Source organism: Tachypleus tridentatus, chromosome 10 (assembly GCF_004210375.1).
Source record: "Tachypleus tridentatus isolate NWPU-2018 chromosome 10, ASM421037v1, whole genome shotgun sequence".
NCBI classification, from domain to species: Eukaryota; Metazoa; Arthropoda; class Merostomata; order Xiphosura; family Limulidae; genus Tachypleus; species Tachypleus tridentatus.
The window spans coordinates 174772092-174793189 of NC_134834.1; positions in this window are offsets into that span (position 1 = coordinate 174772092).

The following is a 21098-nucleotide window of genomic DNA, read 5'->3' on the forward strand; positions in this document are numbered from 1 at the left end:
ATCCGTTTTCCAAGTAATATTATTTACCTTATAGAACATGTTGACATTTGATAAAATATCCAGAGTTGTTGCATGTTAAGCCACGATCTGAAACTTAGGGCTGTCAAATTCCGATTAAAAAAATATATACACAATTTTCTTAGGGAAAATAACTTGAATATTTGCACCTTCAGGGACATAAATTATCAACCAATCAAATAGCAATACCCTGGATAATAATATGCAAGGCCGCTAACTGTAGTAAAATAATTAGTTCAGCTAATTGCAAACCAACGAGCAGACACGATACCTCGAAAGATATTTTGTTAAAGTACTTAAAGTAACACGTGACTGGGTATTCCAGGTGCTAAACATCATCCATAGTAAATGTTTTATTTTATAATCTGACACAGTTAAACTTCATACTACTGTTAGGAATTATGTTATAAGACTTCTGGAACACCACAGTTAAAACATCTTACGTAAGTCTGTAGAACCCTCCAGAAATCCACTCTCAGGATATATTAAAAAAAAAAACCAAGACACCATCTTCTGTAAGGGTACACAACCTACTATAATACCACCCTTAGAAAACATTCCATAAGAGTGTATAATCCACTAGGACACCATCCTTAGGAAATATTCCATAAGGATGCACAACATATTATAATACTATCCTTAGGAAGTATTCCACTATAGTGTACAACCCACCAGGACATATCCTTAGGTAGTATAACCTACTAGAACAAACCGTGTATACTCGTGTAATAGTCGACCCACGATATTTTATCTCCTGAAACAACTTAATATTTCATATATCTCGTGTAAAATCCGAACTAGTTTTTAGTAAACCTAAGAAAGCAACCGCTATTCAGGGCCAGGTTACACTTAATTATACCAAAACGCACTCGAACACATAACCATTTTTATTTGTACATATTATTATTGCTATAACTAGAAAATGTAACATTAAGCTTCATTTGTTTATCACAAATAGCTTTAAAATCGTAACACTGTACATCTGTTTACAATTACATTTTATTGTTTTATAGCCCTTTTAAGCGGGATTAACTACTTACTATTCTCGCCATTATAGGTTGTTAATCACTGGCGAACGTGCGTCTCACGGAACTCCTTCGAACTAAACTACTCGTTTGCTGCTTGCATGTGTGGTCACGTGAAAATTTTCTATTATTATTATTACTAAACCTAATCTAACCTTAAATAATTTTAAAAGTTTCCTATTTTTCATTTTAGTTACTTTTAAAATAATATTAATTTTTCTTGTTGTATCTCAATCAGAGTATTTTAGCTTTAAAGAAATTAATGTACTCTACATATATATAACAGTTTATTGTTTTCTTTCGAACCGGCATGGCCGGATGGTTAGGAGGCTCGACTTGTAGTCTGAGGGTCGCGAGGTTAAATCCCTGTCATACCAAATATGTTCGCCCTTTCAGCGATGGGGGTAGTTATAATGTAACGGTCAATCCCACTATTCGTTGGTAAAAGAGTTGCCCAAGAGCTGGCAGTGGGTGGTGATGACAACCTGTCTTCTCTCTAGTCTTACTCTGCTAAATTAGAGACTTTGCGTGAAATTCACACAAAACTCTCTCAGAATGATTTAACAATTTCTATGACAACAAGAACAGTTAGCAACCAACACCAAGTGTTCACACATCATTATCATGTTAATAAACACTCGATTCTTTATTAACAGCAGTACCAAATGGAGCTGCTTGTATAATATTGAAATATTTCCATTAGAAGTGAAATAGTGCTATCAAATTGTGCAAAGTGGTAAAATTAGGACAGTTAATACCACAGAATATATATCTGATTAACATGAAAAAGCTAGTGTAGCTAATAATGCTGGGTGCATATCTGTGTAACGTGGAAAGGTAGTACAGCTAATAACGAAGGATGTTTACCAGAGTTAGGTGATAAAACTAGGCTAGTTAGTAATGGAAGATGTGTATCTGTGTAACATGCTAAAACTATGATAGTTAATAACGCAGGATGTTTATCCTTATAACATTTATCAGTATGTTGTGTACAAGTATAATAACATTAATCAGTATGTTGTGTACAAGCATACTAACATTAATCAGTATGTTGTGTACAAGTATAATAACATTAATCAGTGTGTTGTGTACAAGTATAATAACATTAATCAGTATGTTGTGTACAAGTATAATAAAAGAATACTGCGCTATTGTATGTTGTGTACCGTGATAAAGCTAATAATGGAGGAAAGTATATATGTAAAAACGACTGGTATGGATAGAGAAAATTTTATGTAGAGGAGCGAACGACCTTTCGACCTTTTTTGGTCATCATTAAGCTCACACGATGACCGAAGAAGATCGAAACGTTGTTTGCTCCTCTACATAGATTTTTCTCAATCCATACCAGTCGTTTTTACATATATATTTTTCTCTACAAGTGGGTTTTCTCGTCATCACGAAATAATAATAGAGGATAATTATTCATGTAACATGATAAACTAGGATAGCTAATAATAGAGGATATTTACAATAGTGATAGTAGAAAGATTCAGATATGAAATGATATGAAATACAGCGTGATCGTTCGAAACGGGCATTTCATAATGTCTCCGTTCTTTACAAGGAGAACTTGTAAAAACTCCGTTCTTTTTTTCACTGTATAAAATTATCATGTGAAAAATGGGATTTTCTCCTCCAGGGATATATAGTCCAGTCTCGGTAAAAATATCACTCAGTTATGGATGAAAAAGTGCCCCATTCCATCGCTTTAAGGACTTTCGCATAGTGTCATCCAATTGCAATGAAGAATACTAATAATGGGTACTGCTACTGCTGCCCTCTGTTGCTAACAATGTCACATATTTCACAGGCTGGTTCGTGTATCAATATAAGCTATACATTCCTTTAATTTCTTAAATACCTGTTTTAACATCATTTATAGTAACATATTACTCGTTCGATTTGAGTAGAAACAATAAAAAGTTAAATAATTTAAAAACGACACTTCATAAGATGGTGTCATACAAGCATTGAAACATAGGTAGAGTCTTGTAGGACAAGTCCCTGTTTTTAATAATTATTTACTGTGTAACAGTTTAACTTTCTATTGGTTTAAACTGTGGAAAAATAAAAAGTTCAAGTCGAATCCTAAATATAAAAATAAATATTTTATTTGTCGGTTAGTTACAGGCCTCTAGTGATTCTCTGATGCTCATTTGTGTTGTAACTAAAGTTTTGTTATGATACAGATGATACTGATTTAAATTATGATTGACATGGGCTGAGAATAAGTTGTACTTTGGGGTAAGGTCAAAACAGTGATTTCAAGGCACGTGCCACTTTTCTAGATCGTCTTCATTACAATGCGTGGAGAATTAACGTCTGATATATACAATAGATATAATATATAGTGAGAAAGTGGGTGGTATAATTCCATGTGACTTTATTTCAATAATTTACAGCTTAAGGTGTGAGGCTTTTACAAAACAATATTATATATAAACATGGACACGAATTATTATTATGTATAGTGCTTCTTTTGGAATAACAAAGTTTACGTAAATAAATGTTTTTATCTGGGAGAAACAGATGTATATAAATACTGGTTAGCATGTTTTATTGAGAAGAAAAGTAACATTAATCACTATAGTGTGTAGAATTACTGTAACATTAAACACCATACTGTGTACAAGTATAATAACATTAATCAGTATGTTGTGTACAAGTATAACATTAATCAGTATGTTGTGTACAAGTATAATAACATTAATCAGTGTGTTGTGTACAAGCATAATAACATTAATCAGTATGTTGTGTACAAGTGTAAAAACAATAATCAGTATGTTGTGTACAAGTGTAATAACATTAATCAGTATGTTGTGTACAAGTATAATAACATTAATAAGTATGTTGTGTACAAGTATAACATTAATCAGTATGTTGTGTACAAGTATAATAACATTAATCAGTGTGTTGTGTACAAGCATAATAACATTAATCAGTATGTTGTGTACAAGTGTAATAACAATAATCAGTATGTTGTGTACAAGTGTAATAACATTAATCAGTATGTTGTGTACAAGTATAATAACATTAATAAGTATGTTGTGTACAAGTAATAAATAAAGTATGATCAAGCATTTATAAATTAAAGATAGCTATGTTTGAAACTTGAAATTAACAGAAACCGCTGGAAGGAAAACCTGATATTATCAGCTACCAAATACGAATGATAAAATCTACAGCATGTCGAACAGTTTGAAACGTTACATCACCGTAATACCAGATTTCACTCAGTTGATAAATACATTTGCCATCACTGTTTCACCAGGTTTCACTTGGTTGATAAATATGACATTTTTCATCAATGTATTACCAGGTTCCGCTGATTTGATAAGTATGACACACCTTACTACTATTCAAAACTATGACGACCTTCGGTATGTCCAACACTGTCCTTTACACTGTCCTTTCTTGGTCCTTGATCTTCTCTTAGCACTCATACCTTACGTGTTCTTGGATTACATATGCCATTATTTAATTGCTCTATTTCATTGGTACGTGATAGATTTGTCAAAAGTTGTATGTGCAAGAATGATGACAACGTTCACATAGTATATACACAACTACTGACAACGCTTGTCAGTTATGAATAATCGTAATGACATCACTCACTCATTGTATTCAGGAGGAATGGAAACACTAATAAGGTTTTACAATAATATCGCCTACACTGACAAAGTTGTGCAAGAATAACTGCAACACTAACAAGGTTTTACAAGAACAACGGCAACACTAATAAGGTTTCACAATAATATCGCCTACACTGACAAAGTTGTACAAGAATAACTGCAACACTAACAAGGTTTTACAAGAATAACGGCAACACTAATAAGGTTTTAGAATAATATCGCCAACACTAACAAAATTGTACAAGAATAACGGCAACACTAATAAGGTATTACAATGATATCCCCGACACTAACAAAGTTGTACAAGAATAACAGCAACACTAATAAGGTTTTACAATAATATCGCCAACACTAACAAAATTGTACAAGAATAACTGCAACACTAACAAGGTTTTACAAGAATAACGGCAACACTAATAAGGTTTTACAATAATATCGGCTACACTAACAAAGTTGTACAAGAATAACGGCAACACTAATAAGGTTGTACAATAATATCGCCAACACTAACAAAGTTGTACAAGAATAACGGCAACACTAACAAGGTTGTACAAAAATAACGGCAACACTAACAAGGTTTTACAATAATATCACCAACACAAACAAAGTTGTACTAGAATAACGGCAACACTAACAAGGTTTTACAAGAACAATGGCAAAACTAACAAGGTTGTTCAAGAATAACGGCAACACTAGCAAGGTTGTATAAGGTTGAAAAAATAAACAAATCTTTACGAACAGTACCATACTTAACTAAGCTTTAATAACAAGATTCTAAAGACGAAGCTGTAGCAACAAAAAGTTAATAAATTAAGCTTTTAAAACAATACACACATGAACTAAATTTTAACAATAATATGCTACCACATTGACTTTACTATAAAACACTAATTGATTGTGATTAACTGTACACTAAGAAACGTCAATATTACTACAAAATAATGTCATCAGAACATTTGGGTCGGTAAATAAATTATAATATTTAGATAATTTTGGATCAATATTTGAAGAGAGAGTAAGCAGATATTTTATAATAAATTTAGGTGTTTTTTTACGTTCCTTATATATAATAAATCTAGGTGTTTTTCACGTTTCTTATATCCCTTAGGAGCAACAAAGATGTTGTTTTCAATTAAGCACAAAATCTACGGGCATCGAAACCTGGTTTGTAGCGTTATAACTCCTCAGGCATACCGCTGTGTTACTGGGAGACACAACGAAACTGCATTTTGTTCTCTCATAAATTTCACTGACTCTTTTGAACTTGAAAAGAAGATAATTTATGCGACAAAACTTATCCCTGTTAGAATTACCGATTTAGTACATGAATTAATGTGTTTGACGGAAAAAATGAATCACCTAACAATTATGCTCTGAAGTTAGTATTAAAACACTTGGGTATTTTGAACTTTAAATGAATCACAGTAGAGCTATTTCTATTTATTTCAAGTTCGCCTAAAGTTACACGAGGACATATCTGTGCCAGATGTCTCTAATCTTCAACTAATAGATTACAGGGAAGACAGCTATTGAACACCAATCACTGATAACTCATGGCTATTCCCTATCAATGAAAAGTTGGACTGATTATCACTTTATGAAGCCTACGTGGCTGAAAGAGCGATCTCGTTAGATAAAAAAGATCAAATCTTCGACCATAAGAACGCTAGTCGAGTGCCTTAACCACCAGGTAAGGCAATGATAACATCTGGATTCTGTTAACAAAGAAAACTTTGTTAAAACTGCTGGTTTCAAAGATGTTTAAAATGTTCACTACCAGAACATAATTTTCAATTAAATATGAAATTAAAAGATAGTTTTATTTAATTGGACCTATTTTATGAATACTGAGACCCCGCAGAGATTTACAACTATTGTAGATTTGTCTTCGGTGAATTTATAATTTTTTTATCATGGTTACATTTGGTAGCAGAAATATATTGGATTAATTATTACAAGTCATTCGTCTTTACCATCAAGCATTAGGCATTTAAAAGTTTAAAAACATTGAGCAGCTGTCAAAGGTAAATATATTATGAAAAGAACTGAGGTTTAGAAAAACCACTTAAAACAAGCTATTTTCCGTATATATATATACGTAATGTTCGAAAATACTGGACATTATTAAGTTTTACGAAAAGTTGTGACAGCCATGTTGAAGTAGGGTTTTAACAGGTTAAGTATCCAAAACAGAAACTTGAGAAGAAGGAATTTATTAAACATGATTTATACATCATCTTTAATATATCGTGTTTTGTACATCATGTTTTATATATCATGTTTTGTACATCATGTTTAATATATCGTGTTTTGTACATCATCTTTAATATATCGTGTTTTGTACATCATGTTTTATATATCATGTTTTATGCATCATGTTTTATATATCGTGTTTTGTACATCATGTTTTATGTGTCGTGTTTTATGCATCATGTTTTATATATCGTGTTTTGTACATCATGTTTTATATATCGTGTTTTATGTATCATGTTTTCTAAGATATCTCTTTTATTCTGATCTTATGTGAAGTAAAGTGTTTTAGATTTTAAGGTATTATTTTATATTTGAATTAAAATATTCCGTGATGACGAGAAAACCCATTTGTAGAGAAAATATATATGTAAAAACGGCTGATATGGGTTGAGAAAATTTTTTATGTAGAGGAGCGAACGATGTTGTTCTCAATCCATACCAGTCGTTTTTACATTATATATGAATTAAAGTATGTTCATAATAATACACCAGAAGGCCCACCTTGCTCAAGTTGCAGTTGAAATATTGTAAATGCTCGATATACCTTCCCACAGCTACTTCGTATGTAAAACACGTCCTTCAACAAAATTCTACATCTTCCCGTACTTACTCATATGATACATACATTTTTTCGTTTCATATGGTACATTACACTCAGCTTATAACAAACTTTAGACAAATTGTTCCAACCCATCTGGCACATTAAATAAATTAAATTTTTATATATTATATTTATACATATAATATATCAACACATATTATAAAAATACACTCATATGTATATGACAGAGCGATCTAACTGATTTAATACATTAGAAGCATTTCTCTAGTTTGTCTAACACAATATACACATTTCTCTAGCTTCTCTAACACAATATACACATTTCTCTAGCTTGTCTAACACAATATACACATTTCTCTAGCGTGTCTAACACAATATACACATTTCTCTAGGTTGTATAACACATCTATTTCTCTGGGTTGTATAACACATCTATTTCTCTAGTGTTTCCTGTTGATGCTATGGCCAGCTATAACTCACACACCGTGTTTCTGGTTTTAAAAGTGTTCTGGTTTGTATTCTTCATATTTCGTCCTATGCTGCATCGTATATAATTATCACCAAGATCGAATATATCCTAGATTTTTAGTCCAATCCCTGCCACTTAAGACTGAAAGATAGATGCTGTGTTAATAAACCGGCTTTAAATATAAAACAGTTTTGCTTCCAAACTATGAGTACTATAGTCGTTGTTTATTCAAATATTCATATATATTAAATATTTTAAGTTGTTTTGACAAAAACTGTCTTTTAACAAGTTTAAAAAACGATATTATGTTATTGTTCAGCGTTAGGGTTATATTTCATATCAGTGCTTTATTCATAAAATACATAGATATTTATTTAAACATTTGAAAATTTAAGTCAATTAATCCATTGTTTAATTTCTATTGTCCAGGTGTCACCCGATGGTTGGGATCACAGATTAGAATCATGTCTCCTTTCAGCTATGAGGCGTTTTAATGGCGTTATTCCATTATTCGTTGGTAAAGAGAAATCCAAAAATTTGCGGAAGGCGGATTAGTTAGTTGTCTTCCCTCTAGTCCATGGCTTCAAAATTAGGGAGGACTAGTGCAGACGGTCCCCCGAGTAGCTTAATAAAAAAATTCAACAAAGAAAACTGGTTATTTGTATCACTAATTTTTCAAGTTGAAATGCTTAGAAAAAAAAATCAGTGTATATTTTTGTTTTCACTTCAAAACACTAAACGCCCAAAAAAAGTTGAATTATCATTATTGTTTTACACAGAATCTAATCAACATTAACATTCTACAATAAGTTAAAGCTTATGAGTTTTCGATTCTCTTTAGTTACTTGAGACGAAGCCTTTAACAACATCAACAATGCTAAACTCTTAAAAAATGTTTCGTACATGAAAAAAACAACATTCCTGCTCATCATTTACGTGTGTTAATGGTACGAAAAAAAACCAAAAACAGTTTAACTTAGGAATGCAAGTCAAACAGAAGCTAATATTGTTGGAAGCCGTGCTTTCTGAACATTACCGCTTACTTTTATGAATACCATACAAACAGAGGAGTCGTTAGGTATACAAAACGTTTGAAGCTCGAGCTTATAGATGCGGGAATGTTTGACGTTTCGCTGTGATATCAACCATTGTTTGTTTGTTTGGAATTTCGCGCAAAGCTACTCGAGGGCTATCTGCGCCAGCTATCCCTAATTTTAAACAAGAGGGAAGGCAGCTAGTTATCACTACCCACCGCCCGAACTTGGGCAACTTTTCTACCGTATAATAATGTGATTGGCTGTAACTTTATAACACTCCTGCGGCTTAAAGGGCGAGCATGTTTGGTGATATTTGGATTCGAACCCACGACCCTCATACTACAAGTCAAGCGACCTAACAACTTGGCTATACTAGGTCAATATCGATAATTCTATTCTGATTTCCCAAACACCAGCTGGAGATTCGAGACACGGTCCCCGTGCGCCAGTGTCCAGCGATGCCTCTACCGTAAAGTAACCGTTAATGGATAGCGAAACTAACAACCCAGGTGATTCTGGTAATAATTATATATTGTAATCCATTAGTGTACATTAGCATGTTTTAAACTACTGGAGACAGGCCGGGCAACAGAATAACACTGCACAACACACGGAGACGTTTTCGCACTGTCATTGATACATATAACACTCACTAAAAGTTTCAAGAAACTACACCTTGATACGATGACAATATTAAACACATCCATCGGAAATCCTTTGATAAATGACATTAGGTGATTGCCATGAAGAAGGGAACATTAAATGCTGACAGTGAAACTTGTGTAGTTGGTGTGGAAACAACCGAGAATGGATTAGTCTTTGATCTAAATATGAACCTCTGCTGGATCAAACATTTAATGTGCCCTTTTCTCACCAGTTGGTACACATCATCAATTTTTATAATTTTATAATGCATCTTATGCTCACCAGGTGTCATGCAGATAATCATCAGAAATATTATGCGTTAGAATCTTTCTATTAATTTAAAATAAATCATATAGTTTTCCACATTATTTTTACATATTAATCACCTTGAGAATGTTAAATAAATTCTGTCATCCCAGACTTAAAATTGTTTTTTGAGAGAATTATTTCACGGTGAACAATTTTATGTTACTTCAGTAACAATGTTAAACATTGTTTAACAGTTTAGTTAATGTTGAATCATTTCATGTTACTTCAAATAACATTATTTTTAGTTAATTAATGTTCAATCACTTCATATTACTCCAGTTAACATTATTTGATAGTTAATTTCAATCATTTCAAGTTACTTAAATTAACATTCAGTAATATATTTAGATATATATATAATATATATGTAAGATAATATATTTAAACGATGGTGAATCATTTCGAGTTGCTTCAGTTAACATTTATTAACAGAAACACTTAATTTTGAATCATTTTATGTTACTTCAATAGAAATTCTTGGGAACGTGTAACAACAACAAAATGATTCAGAACGCTTTACCAAATTTCTGCCTTAATCAAGGTAAAAAATGTAGTGTTAAAAAAATCAATATTAACTGTTTTTTTTATTTTTCTCATCCAGTAACCCGGATGTTTATTAGTTTGTAAAAACACGTGATAATATTAAGTTCTGAGAAGCTCTCTGGATTAGCCTTTTCGTGTCACCGACAGTGAATCATTAATATTATTAAAATCATAAATAGTGTATTTTACAAAGTTTAAGAAACTCGTTTTAAATAGAATGCCTTAAAAATGAAAGGTTAGAGGCTCAGAATTTAATACAGTGTACAGTATATCTAACGTTGTTATAGCATTATCAGAATAGGCTTATAGAAAAACTAACATTTTGTTTGTTTTAGTAATGAAAGTTGGTATCACACAAAAGATTCTTAAATCTTTGAATATTTTCGGTATCTGTATAAAACAGTTATTGTGTTTACTAAAGGTACAGAATAATTAGTATCGTGGCCCGGCATGGTCAAGCGCGTAAGGCGCGCGACTCGTAATCCGAGGGTCACGGGTTCGCGCCCGCGTCGCGCTAGACATGCTCGCCCTCCCAGCCGTGGGGTGTATAATGTGACGGTCAATCCCACTATTCGTTGGTAAAAGAGTAGCTCAAGAGTTGGCGGTGGGTGGTGATGACTAGCTGCCTTCCCTCTAGTCTTACACTGCTAAATTAGGGACAGATAGCCATCGAGTAGCTTTGTGCGAAATTCCAAAACAAACAAAACTTACTATGGAGTATACAGTCGATAAAATACTTCTTCGGGGTTTCGTATCGCTGAACTCGCTGTAGTCCAATGTTAAAAATTAATTTATGATGCTACGAACATCCTATGTAATGTCTTAGGGCACTTCTGGACAATTCATAGAAATAAGTCTTTCACTAAATTATACAAAGAAAAGGAAAATAGCTTCGGAAAAGCACGCATATGCGGTAAATATATGTTTTTATAAAGTTTATTTATAAACATTTAGTTTAATGAGCTCCGTTTCGTATGCATGTTTTATTAATATAAAGCCCAGTTAAATAGTACCTTATATACGTAAAAACGGCTCGTTTGGGTTGAGAAAGTTTGTGAACCTGACGATGACTGAAGAAGGTCGAAACGTTGTTCACTCCTCTACGTAAAAAAAAATTTTCTCAACCCAAACGAGCCGTTTTTACATATATATTTCTCCACAAGTGGGCTTTCTCGACATCACTGATTAAATAGTATATTCTATTGATATTAAAGTCTGGATGAATAGTACCTCCTACTGATGATAAATTAAATTCCATTTGAGTAAAACCTTCTGTTAACTGTTAAACTCCAGTTGGTTAACGTCTTCTCTTAATGACAGAGTTCTGTTGAGTAACACCTACTAACAATTAAAGTTCAATTAAGAAACACTTTCTATTAATAAATTCACAAGTAGTGGGCCTCGTCGTGGTGTAGGCTTAGACACCACAGTATAGGGACAAATTACCTGACGTTGTAGGCTGTTAACCCTGTTTCTTGCTAGTTCGAGATGCTACTCGTCTTTAAAAAAACAACAAAAAAAACCTGTCTGGAAGGAAGAGTACCAGACTCTGAGCCTCACTGGAACATCTTAGCTAATGGTAGTTACCTCATTTTTTTTTCTCCGTGAGCCAGGAGAGAACTCCCCTTCAGCCAGGCATTGTGCATTTCATCGGGGTTGTTTGAGCTATGATGCGATTAACCCGAGATAGAAAGAGACATCTATAGGTCTTAGAGTCCAGTTGGTAGCATTTTATGCCGACAGAGTGGTCCACTGGAGCAACACAGACAAAAAATGACATTGTAGTCAAATTCTTTTCATCTTATTCTATTTTTCCATTACAGATACGTGGAATTCGTGTATTTTTGATTGGCTTTAGAATTAAAAACGTAATAAAGTACGGCTACTCTATTTGTAGACTTGTAGTAGTTACACGAATTTGATAGTTTAGCTAATGTCATTTAAACCTGGCCGTAAATTTTATTGATATTAGTATCATGGACTCTAGTTAGAAGTTTAAATCAAACACGTCCCTATATTGTTCATTTAAAGGTAAGTATGTACTTCTCAAAACGATAAACTACAAAATCAAAGTGGAGAAAACTATATTTAGATATGCAAGGGGGCCCGGCATGGCTAGAATTTTAAGACTTTCGACTCGTAATCCGAGGGTTGCGTGCTCGAATCCCAGTCGCACCAAACATGCTTGCCCTTTCACCCGTGAGGGCGTTATAATGTGACGGTCAATCCCACTATTCGTCGGTAAAAGAGTAGCCCAAGAGTTGGCGGTGGGTAGTGATGACTAGCTGCCGTCCCTCTAGTCTTACACTGCAAAATTAGGGATAGCTAGTGAATTAACTTCGGACGTTAGTATTTTTACGAGGACATTAAATATCTTCGTCGAAGAATTAGTTTGTAAACGACATGAGGCTAGCCTTTAAGCGATTTTTGTTTTGTTTATTTTTTGAACTTCGCTCAAAGCTACATGAGGGCTATCTGCGCTAGCCGTCCCTAATTTAGCATTGTAAGACTAGAGGGACGGCAGCTAGTCATCACTACCCACCGCCAACTCTTGGGCTACTCTTTAACCAACGAATAGTGGGATTGACCATCACATTATAACGCCCCCACGACTGAAAGGGTAAGCATGTTTGGTGCGACGGGGATTCGATACCCGCGACCCTCAGATTATGAGTCGAACGCCTTAACCCACCTGGCCATGCCGGGCCGCCTTTGAACAAAGTGTAACAATATCAACTCGGAATTAATTCGCTCTCCGTGAACCGTCGATAAAATATTCAGTTTCAGACCAGATAGAAGACTCAGTATTGTTTGTAGATTTGTAAAACTTTTGTATAGAAATCATTATTGTAATAACCGTTATTATAAATTGTATTGTTGTTTGTGTATTAAAAAATATTTGTGATGATAAATAAAATTGTGTGTATCAGTCTTGTTGACGAATATAAATTTGATACATATCGACATTCAGTTACTTTCTAAATTAAATTTATTTGAAATCATAACACGTAACGTACGTAACATAATAAATTCTCTATAGTCTTATGACAACCTTCATGTAATCTTCGTTTACCTAAGTCTTCTCTAATGAAAAATATTATGAAACTGATCTGTACTGTAAGGTAAGAGAACAAATCAGTTTTCATTTTGGTTAACATTTTAAGAATGGTTCAAGAGCCACGACTTTCTACTACACATGTCATTTTCCGACTGGAAGGTTTGTTACAACCTGGTGGTTAAACTTCTATTACACATATAACTTTGCAACCAGAAAGTTTGTCATGACCTACTGGTTAGAGTACTCCAATCGCAAGTTTCTGATCGCGGGTTCGCATTTTCTTATGCTGAGTATGCTCGCTCTTTCAGCTGTGGGGAGTTAAAATGTATCGATCAATTCCACTATTCGCGGGTAAAGAGTGGTCCAAGAATTAGCGGTAGGTAGTGATAATTACCTACCCTTCCTCTAGTCTATCACTACTAAAATAGGATTGGGTATCGCAGACAGCTCTCGTGAAGCTTTGTGTTAAATTTAAAACGAACCAAACCAATGCATATTTTTCAAATTTACACTGTAATAGCTTCTTTAGGACCCTTGGCTAGGATTACTTTACGTTTATTAATTACATATTTTATTGTATTGTTTTAAACTTTAGTTACTGTAATAGTTTCCTTAGTTCTTTTAATAATTCGAATTTCTTTACCTAAATGCCCCCCCCCGCTAGTACAGCGGTATGTCTTCGGATTTACAACACTAAAATCAGCGGTTCGATTCCCCTCGGTGGGCTCAGCAGATAGCCTGATGTGGCTTTGCTATAAGAACACAGATACGCACGCTTCATATCACCTAAATAAACTCTTATTTCATTAGGCTATGAAGATGCAACAAGCTAGTTATATCTGTGCATCAGACGAGTTCATTACCCGAAACTTAAGTTTCGCATAATGATGTTTTAGTGATTGCTTTCATATAACTCGAATAGAAAATTATAATTCCAATTTTAAGAGCCGGTTTGTAGCATTAAGATAAACCACATGATTCTAAAATGAAACAAAATGTGAAGGAGACTTGTCCCCCACCTCTATCTTACCACAACCGGTGCCTATGACTCAAACAAGTTTTAGAACAGGAGACTTGTCCCCCACCTTTATCTTCCCACAACCGGTGACTATGGGTCAAACAAGTTTTAGAACAGGAGACTTGTCCGCCACCTTTATCTTCCCACAACCGGTGCCTATGGCTCAAACAAGTTTTAGAACAGGAGACTTGTCCGCCACCTTTATCTTCCCACAACCGGTGCCTATGGCTCAAACAAGTTTTAGAACAGGAGACTTGTCCGCCACCTTTATCTTACCACAACCGGTGCCTATGGCTCACACAAGTTTTAGAACAGGAGACTTGTCCCCCACCTTTATCTTCCCACAACCGGTGCCTATGGCTCAAACACGTTTTAGAACAGGAGACTTGTCCGCCACCTTTATCTTCCCAAAATCGGTGCCTATGGCTCACACAAGTTTTAGAACTATATCGACTTTTTATTGATGCCATCCTTGAGGCGTGCCTGGACGAGGATTTGACTGTAGACCTCAGCCAAAAGCTCTGAACGGTTATGTGGAGAGGAGTAATATGCCTGTTTTTGAATTTCGCGCAAAGCTACACAAGGGCTGTCTACGCTATCTATCCCTAATTTAGCAGTGTAAGATGAGAGGAAAGGCAGCTAGTCATCACCACCCACCGCCAACTCTTGGGCTACTCTTTTACCAATGAATAGTGGGATTGACCGTCATATTATTAACGCCACACGACTGAAAGAGTGAGCATGTATGGTGTGACGGAGATTCGAAGCTGCGACTCTCAGATAACAAGTTAACCACTTGGCCATGCCGGGCTTGGAGTAATATGACAAGAACGACCTATTCGATGGTTCTGGAGGAATTCGTCATTGTCTTTATATTTAAAGTGAAATATAAAATTGTGTCTTTTCCTGACGGAAAAACAAACAAACAAACTCACCAATAATACCATTAACTCTAAGCTGAGGCAAAATAAAGTTATTTAGTATATTAGGGTATTCCAACTTGTTTTATTTTGGAATAAGAATAAACTTTAATTATTTAGCGATCGAAAATCACTGTTCAAAGAAAAAACAAATATCAAGCATCTTCTCACGAAAAAAAAGTGGTTAGAAAAGAAAAAATTAGTTTGAATTAAAGTTGCACGAGGGCTATCTACGCTAGCCGTCTCTAATTTAGCAGTGAAAGATGAGAGGGTGTGTTTTATGTGTTTTCTTATGGCAAAGCCACATCGGGCTATCTGCTGAGCCCACTGAGGGGAATCGAACCTTTAAGATGAGAGGGAAAGCAACTAGTTGTCACAACCCACCGCCAACTCGTGGGCTACTCTTTTACCAACAAGCAGTGGGATTGCTCATCACACTATAATGCTCCAGCAACTGAAAAAAAAAGCGAGCATGTTGGTAGGGTGAGGATTTGAACTTGCGGCCTTCAAACTGTAAGTCGAACGCCCTAATCACGTGACTGTCCGGAACCTTAGAAGCAGAAGGAACCTTAATTGTTTTGTCATGAAACAGAAAATCAAAAATTTATTAAACACATGTGAAATCCTTTATTAGTTTAACAAACAAAGCAAGTGGCATTTTAACATGACGATAATTACATTTCTTAAATACAGGTGGAATCCTTTATTAGTTTAACAAACAAATCTAGTATAATTTTAATATGATGATAATTACATTTATTAAACGCAGGTAAAATCCTTTATTAGTTTAACATACAAGACTAGTGTCATTTTGATATGATTATAAATACATTTATTAAACACAGGTGGAATCCCTTATTACTTTAAATTTTAACATGACGATAATGACATTTATTACATACAGGTGAAATCCTTTATAAGTTTAACAAACAAATCTAATGTACAACACGACGACAATTACATTTATTAAACATAGGTTGAATCCTTTTTTAGTTTAACAAACAAGAATAGTGTCATTTTAATTTGGCTATAATAAATACATTTATTAAAAACAGGTACAATTCTTTATTAGTTTAACAAACAAAACTAGTGTCATTTTAACATGACGATAACACAATGTAACACTAATTTTGTTCTTGGATAGTACGTATTATTTCTTAATTGTTTATGTTGTAAAAGTACAGAAAATTGCCACTATTCCCTTCAAACTTTGCTTTTGTGACCTGGATAATGAAATGAACCTATTTTATATGCAAAAACGGAAAAATATGCACATTTTCATTTGCATAAGATCTGAATAAAACAACATATGAATCAAGATTTACTTGTATTTGTACTAACTTTATATACAAAAATAAACAAAAAATGTTTAGAAGTGAGTAGATTTTCGAGATTTGCAACTGTAATGTAAATCACTTTCACGTATCAGCCCCCAAATATAGTCTCTAATCATGTTTTCGTTATACGCCCCTTTGTAGCGACGTTTAATAAAGTCCAGTTTTTCTTGGTGGAAGCATTCGCCTTGCTCCTCTGAGTTGCTCCCATGATCTCCTTGAATTTATCAAGATAAGCGTCAAGTATATGGACTTTCAGGGACATCCTGTAGCCCATTTTGCCGTAGTTCTTCACCAGAGCCTCAACCAGTTCCACGTAATTTTCAGCCTTGTAATTGCCCAAGAAGCCCCGAACCACTGCGACAAAGCTGCCCCAAGCTTTTTTCCCCTTCCGACTGAGCTTCTTGGAGAATTCTGTGCACTCCAGGATCTTCATTATTCGTGGTTAAACGAAAACACCAGCTTTGACCTTTGCCTCAGACAGCTCAGGAAAGAAGTCTCGAAGGTACTTGAAGGCTGCAGACTCCTTATCAAGAGCTGTGACAAATTGTTTCATAAGACCCAATTTTATGTGCAATGGTGGGAACAACATCTTCTGAAGGTCCACTAATGGCTCACACTTGACATTGTGCCTCCCCACAGAGAACTCGGTCCCAAAGGCAAAGATAACAAGGGAAACTTGGTAAAGCCTGTGTTCACTTAGGTAGCTAGAACTAAATTGAAGTGGTGAGCCCCTGTATATATATATTACTATGGAAATTTCGAGAAAAATCTCTATAAGCTACTGAGCACTGAATCTACCTGGAATGTTCTGGAAAATGGGTAAATTTAAAAATTTCATTACCCAGGTCCCAAAAGCAAAGTTTGAACAAAAAAATAGGGCTTTTACATTTACTTTAGGCGTAATAAATTGGGAAATAACACTTTCTGCCAGGAACAAGAAAAAGTAAGTATTTTGTTACACAGTGTAATTACATTTATTAAATACAGTTATTAGTTTAACAAGTAATACTAGTGTCATTAATATGATAATAAACACAAAGTTTAGATAGTTTGCACGAGCTGTCAGAGAGTGACATAGATTATGAGCACTATGAATAATCATATTATCATAAATCTGATAGAAGATTTAAATGATCATAGTTCTGTTTCCACTTTTCCTGAAATATAAGCCCAATACATTTTGTTAACCTGTATGACTACCTTGTAACAATTACCAACAGTTGATTAGCATCTGTAGCGCCATCTAGGTAAGTATTTTTACACTCATAACAACATGATATCAAGTTTTTGTTCGCGAAAGGATGTAACATTAATTTGTCGCAGGTGAGTTGGTCGGGCAATAACTAGCACTTCAATAAAACAGAAATAATTACAATGAATACGTTAGAATAACAATTCTAATATGACGACTAAAACAAAATTCAATCATAAGTCACTTTATTTTCTCATGTCTGTTTTTCAGGTGGCTGTGAGTGTAGTTTTATTGTCATTCTCTTATAAATCTTACAGTTAACAGTATCTCATATTTTTCTTAGTACTTCCGGATATTTTTTATGGAAGGAGCTGGGAAGCTACATTTCGAAAATATCCCATTTAAAAGACTCTCAGTTTGCCTCTGAAGAAGAAAAGTCTACCTTTCAAAAGTTAGAGTTACAGTGTTTTTTGTTTGTTTGTTTTTGAATTTTGTGCAAGGCTACACGAGGGCTGTCTGCGCTAGCCGTCCCTAATTTAGCAGTGTAAGACTACAGGAAAGGCAACTAGTCATCACCACTCACCGCCAATTCTTGGGATACACCTTTACCAACGAATAGTGAGACTGACCGTGACATTTTAACGCCCCCACGTCTGAAAGGGCGAGCATGTTTGGTGCGACGAGGATTCGAGTGTCTTAACCACCTGCTCATGCCAAACCACATTATAGGGTTTCTATTTAATTTCTATTCAGAAAACATTGTACGAAATAAATACATAAGATGAAAGAAAGGTAAAGTAATAAGAAACCTAATTACCAAGAGTAATTTTTAAAAAACGGGCCTGGCATGGCCAAGCGCGTAAGGCGTGCGACTCGTAATCCGAGGGTCGCGGGTTCGCGCCCGCGTCGCGCTAAACATGCTCGCCCTCCCAGCCGTGGGGGCGTATAAAGTGACGGTCAATCCCACTGTTCGTTGGTAAAAGAGTAGCCCAAGAGTTGGAGGTGGGTGGTGATGACTAGCTGCCTTCTCTCTAGTCTTACACTGCTAAATTAGGGACGGCTAGCACAGATAGCCCTCGAGTAGCTTTGTGCGAAATTTCAAAAAACCAAAACAAACAAACAATTTTTAAAAGTCTACACTCATAAAATAAGGATTATTAAACGACATTTTACTCGAATACTTACGAAAAGTAAAACAAACAGATAACTTATCAACGAAATTTCTTATAAAACCTTGAAGATACGTTAATGGAGAATGTGAGTTGTAAGCTTACGGACTTACAGCGCTACAGTCTGAGATTTGAATTCCCTAGGAGAACAGAGCACAGTTAGCTATTCCCCCCCAAAAAAAAAACACTAGCAAAACTATAAAACATAAATATTTCGTGAAGAGCTGTCATACTGTGTCAGTGTTTAAATGTTCAATAAATATTATGTACATACTAAATAGGCCCGGCATGGCCTAGCGCGCAAGGCGTGCGACTCGTAATGTGAGGGTCGCGGGTTCGCGCCCGCGTCGCGCTAAACATGCTCGCCCTCCCAGCCGTGGGGGTGTATAATGTGACGGTCAATCCCACAATTCGTTAGTAAAAGAGTAGCCCAAGAGTTGGCGGTGGGTGGTGATGACTAGCTGCCTTCCCTCTAGTCTTACACTGCTAAATTAGGGACGGCTAGCACAGATAGCCCTCGAGTAGCTTTGTGCGAAATTCAAAAACAAACAAACATACCAAAGAAACGTATTTCATCTCGACGTTATAAAGATTTATTAATTAAAATAAATAATTCAGAAGAAATGTAAATAATTACACAAGAACTTAAAAAATATTTTTTAGATGGCGATAGTTAGTTTGTTAAAATAAACTATGTGCGACTTCCTCGAGGGTACGGGCGGGATCGCAATTTTTTTAAATGTAATTGCGCCACACCGTACGAAGCTGAAGAAAAATTTGAAAAGGCTGCGGTTTCGTTAGAAAAATTTCTTATTATTACCATAAAAAAGTACAAATAGAGTAGTATTATTATGAGAGTATTATTCAAATAATAACAATCTCGAAAAATAAAATATTTTAAATTATTTACAGTAAGGTGGATCAGATGCATTTTTAGCTGTTAATACTTATTTTAGTATTATATATGTTTTAAGTTAATAAATTTATGAGGCAATGTTTTAAAAATTCCTTAATGTGAGAAATGTGATTTATTTTTCTCTAGGCATCCGCTCTTCTCCAATTTATTTACGATCCTTCCAATAAGTATGAAATTTTATAAAATTTAACGTAAATTACTTACTATGGTATCATCATCATTCAAACAGAGCATTATTTTCCTCGCCTTTAATCTTGCTTGGTTACAAAGTGATCAAATAGAAAATAAGAACCCCCCGTCACATTCTCTATTTCAACCTACTGGATCAATCTTAATCGAACTTTGTATGTAAACACTATGAACTATGGAGAATGTCTTAAGGGGTAAAAATTGAACTTTATTTTGTAAAGTCATTTGTTAATTATTCTCACCCTATTGAGTTAATTTCATATTAATACTTTGGAAGATTAATACTTTCGACAATGTTGAATATTCTAAATGGATTCAAGTTCCAAGTATGAAAGTTGCTGGATTGTTCCTCCAATAACCATGTTTTTCTTTTCATGGTCAATGAGATGTAGGGTGTTCGAGGGTGGGATCACCTAAGAATCTTTGTTTGTTGGTTGATGGAACCAGACTGCAGATGTTGTTTATGAAGAAACTTTGTTATAATTTTAAAATTTCAAATAAAATATATTTTCCTTATTACTTTGAAATGTATGATTGCTGTTAAACTTACATAATTTTCATTAAGTTCAAACATTCCCCTCAGTTAACTGGTAGGTTGTATTGTGTTATTTATAACCAATAATATGACGTTGTTTTCTATATAGAGAATCGCCAGTTTCTCTTTTAGTATGGCTAGGTGGTTAAGGTACTCGATTCGTAATCTGAGGGTTGCGGGTTCGAATCTCCGTCGGACCATACAGGCTCGCCCTTTCAACCGTGGGGGTGTTATAATGTGACCATCAATCTCCCTATTTGTTGGTAAA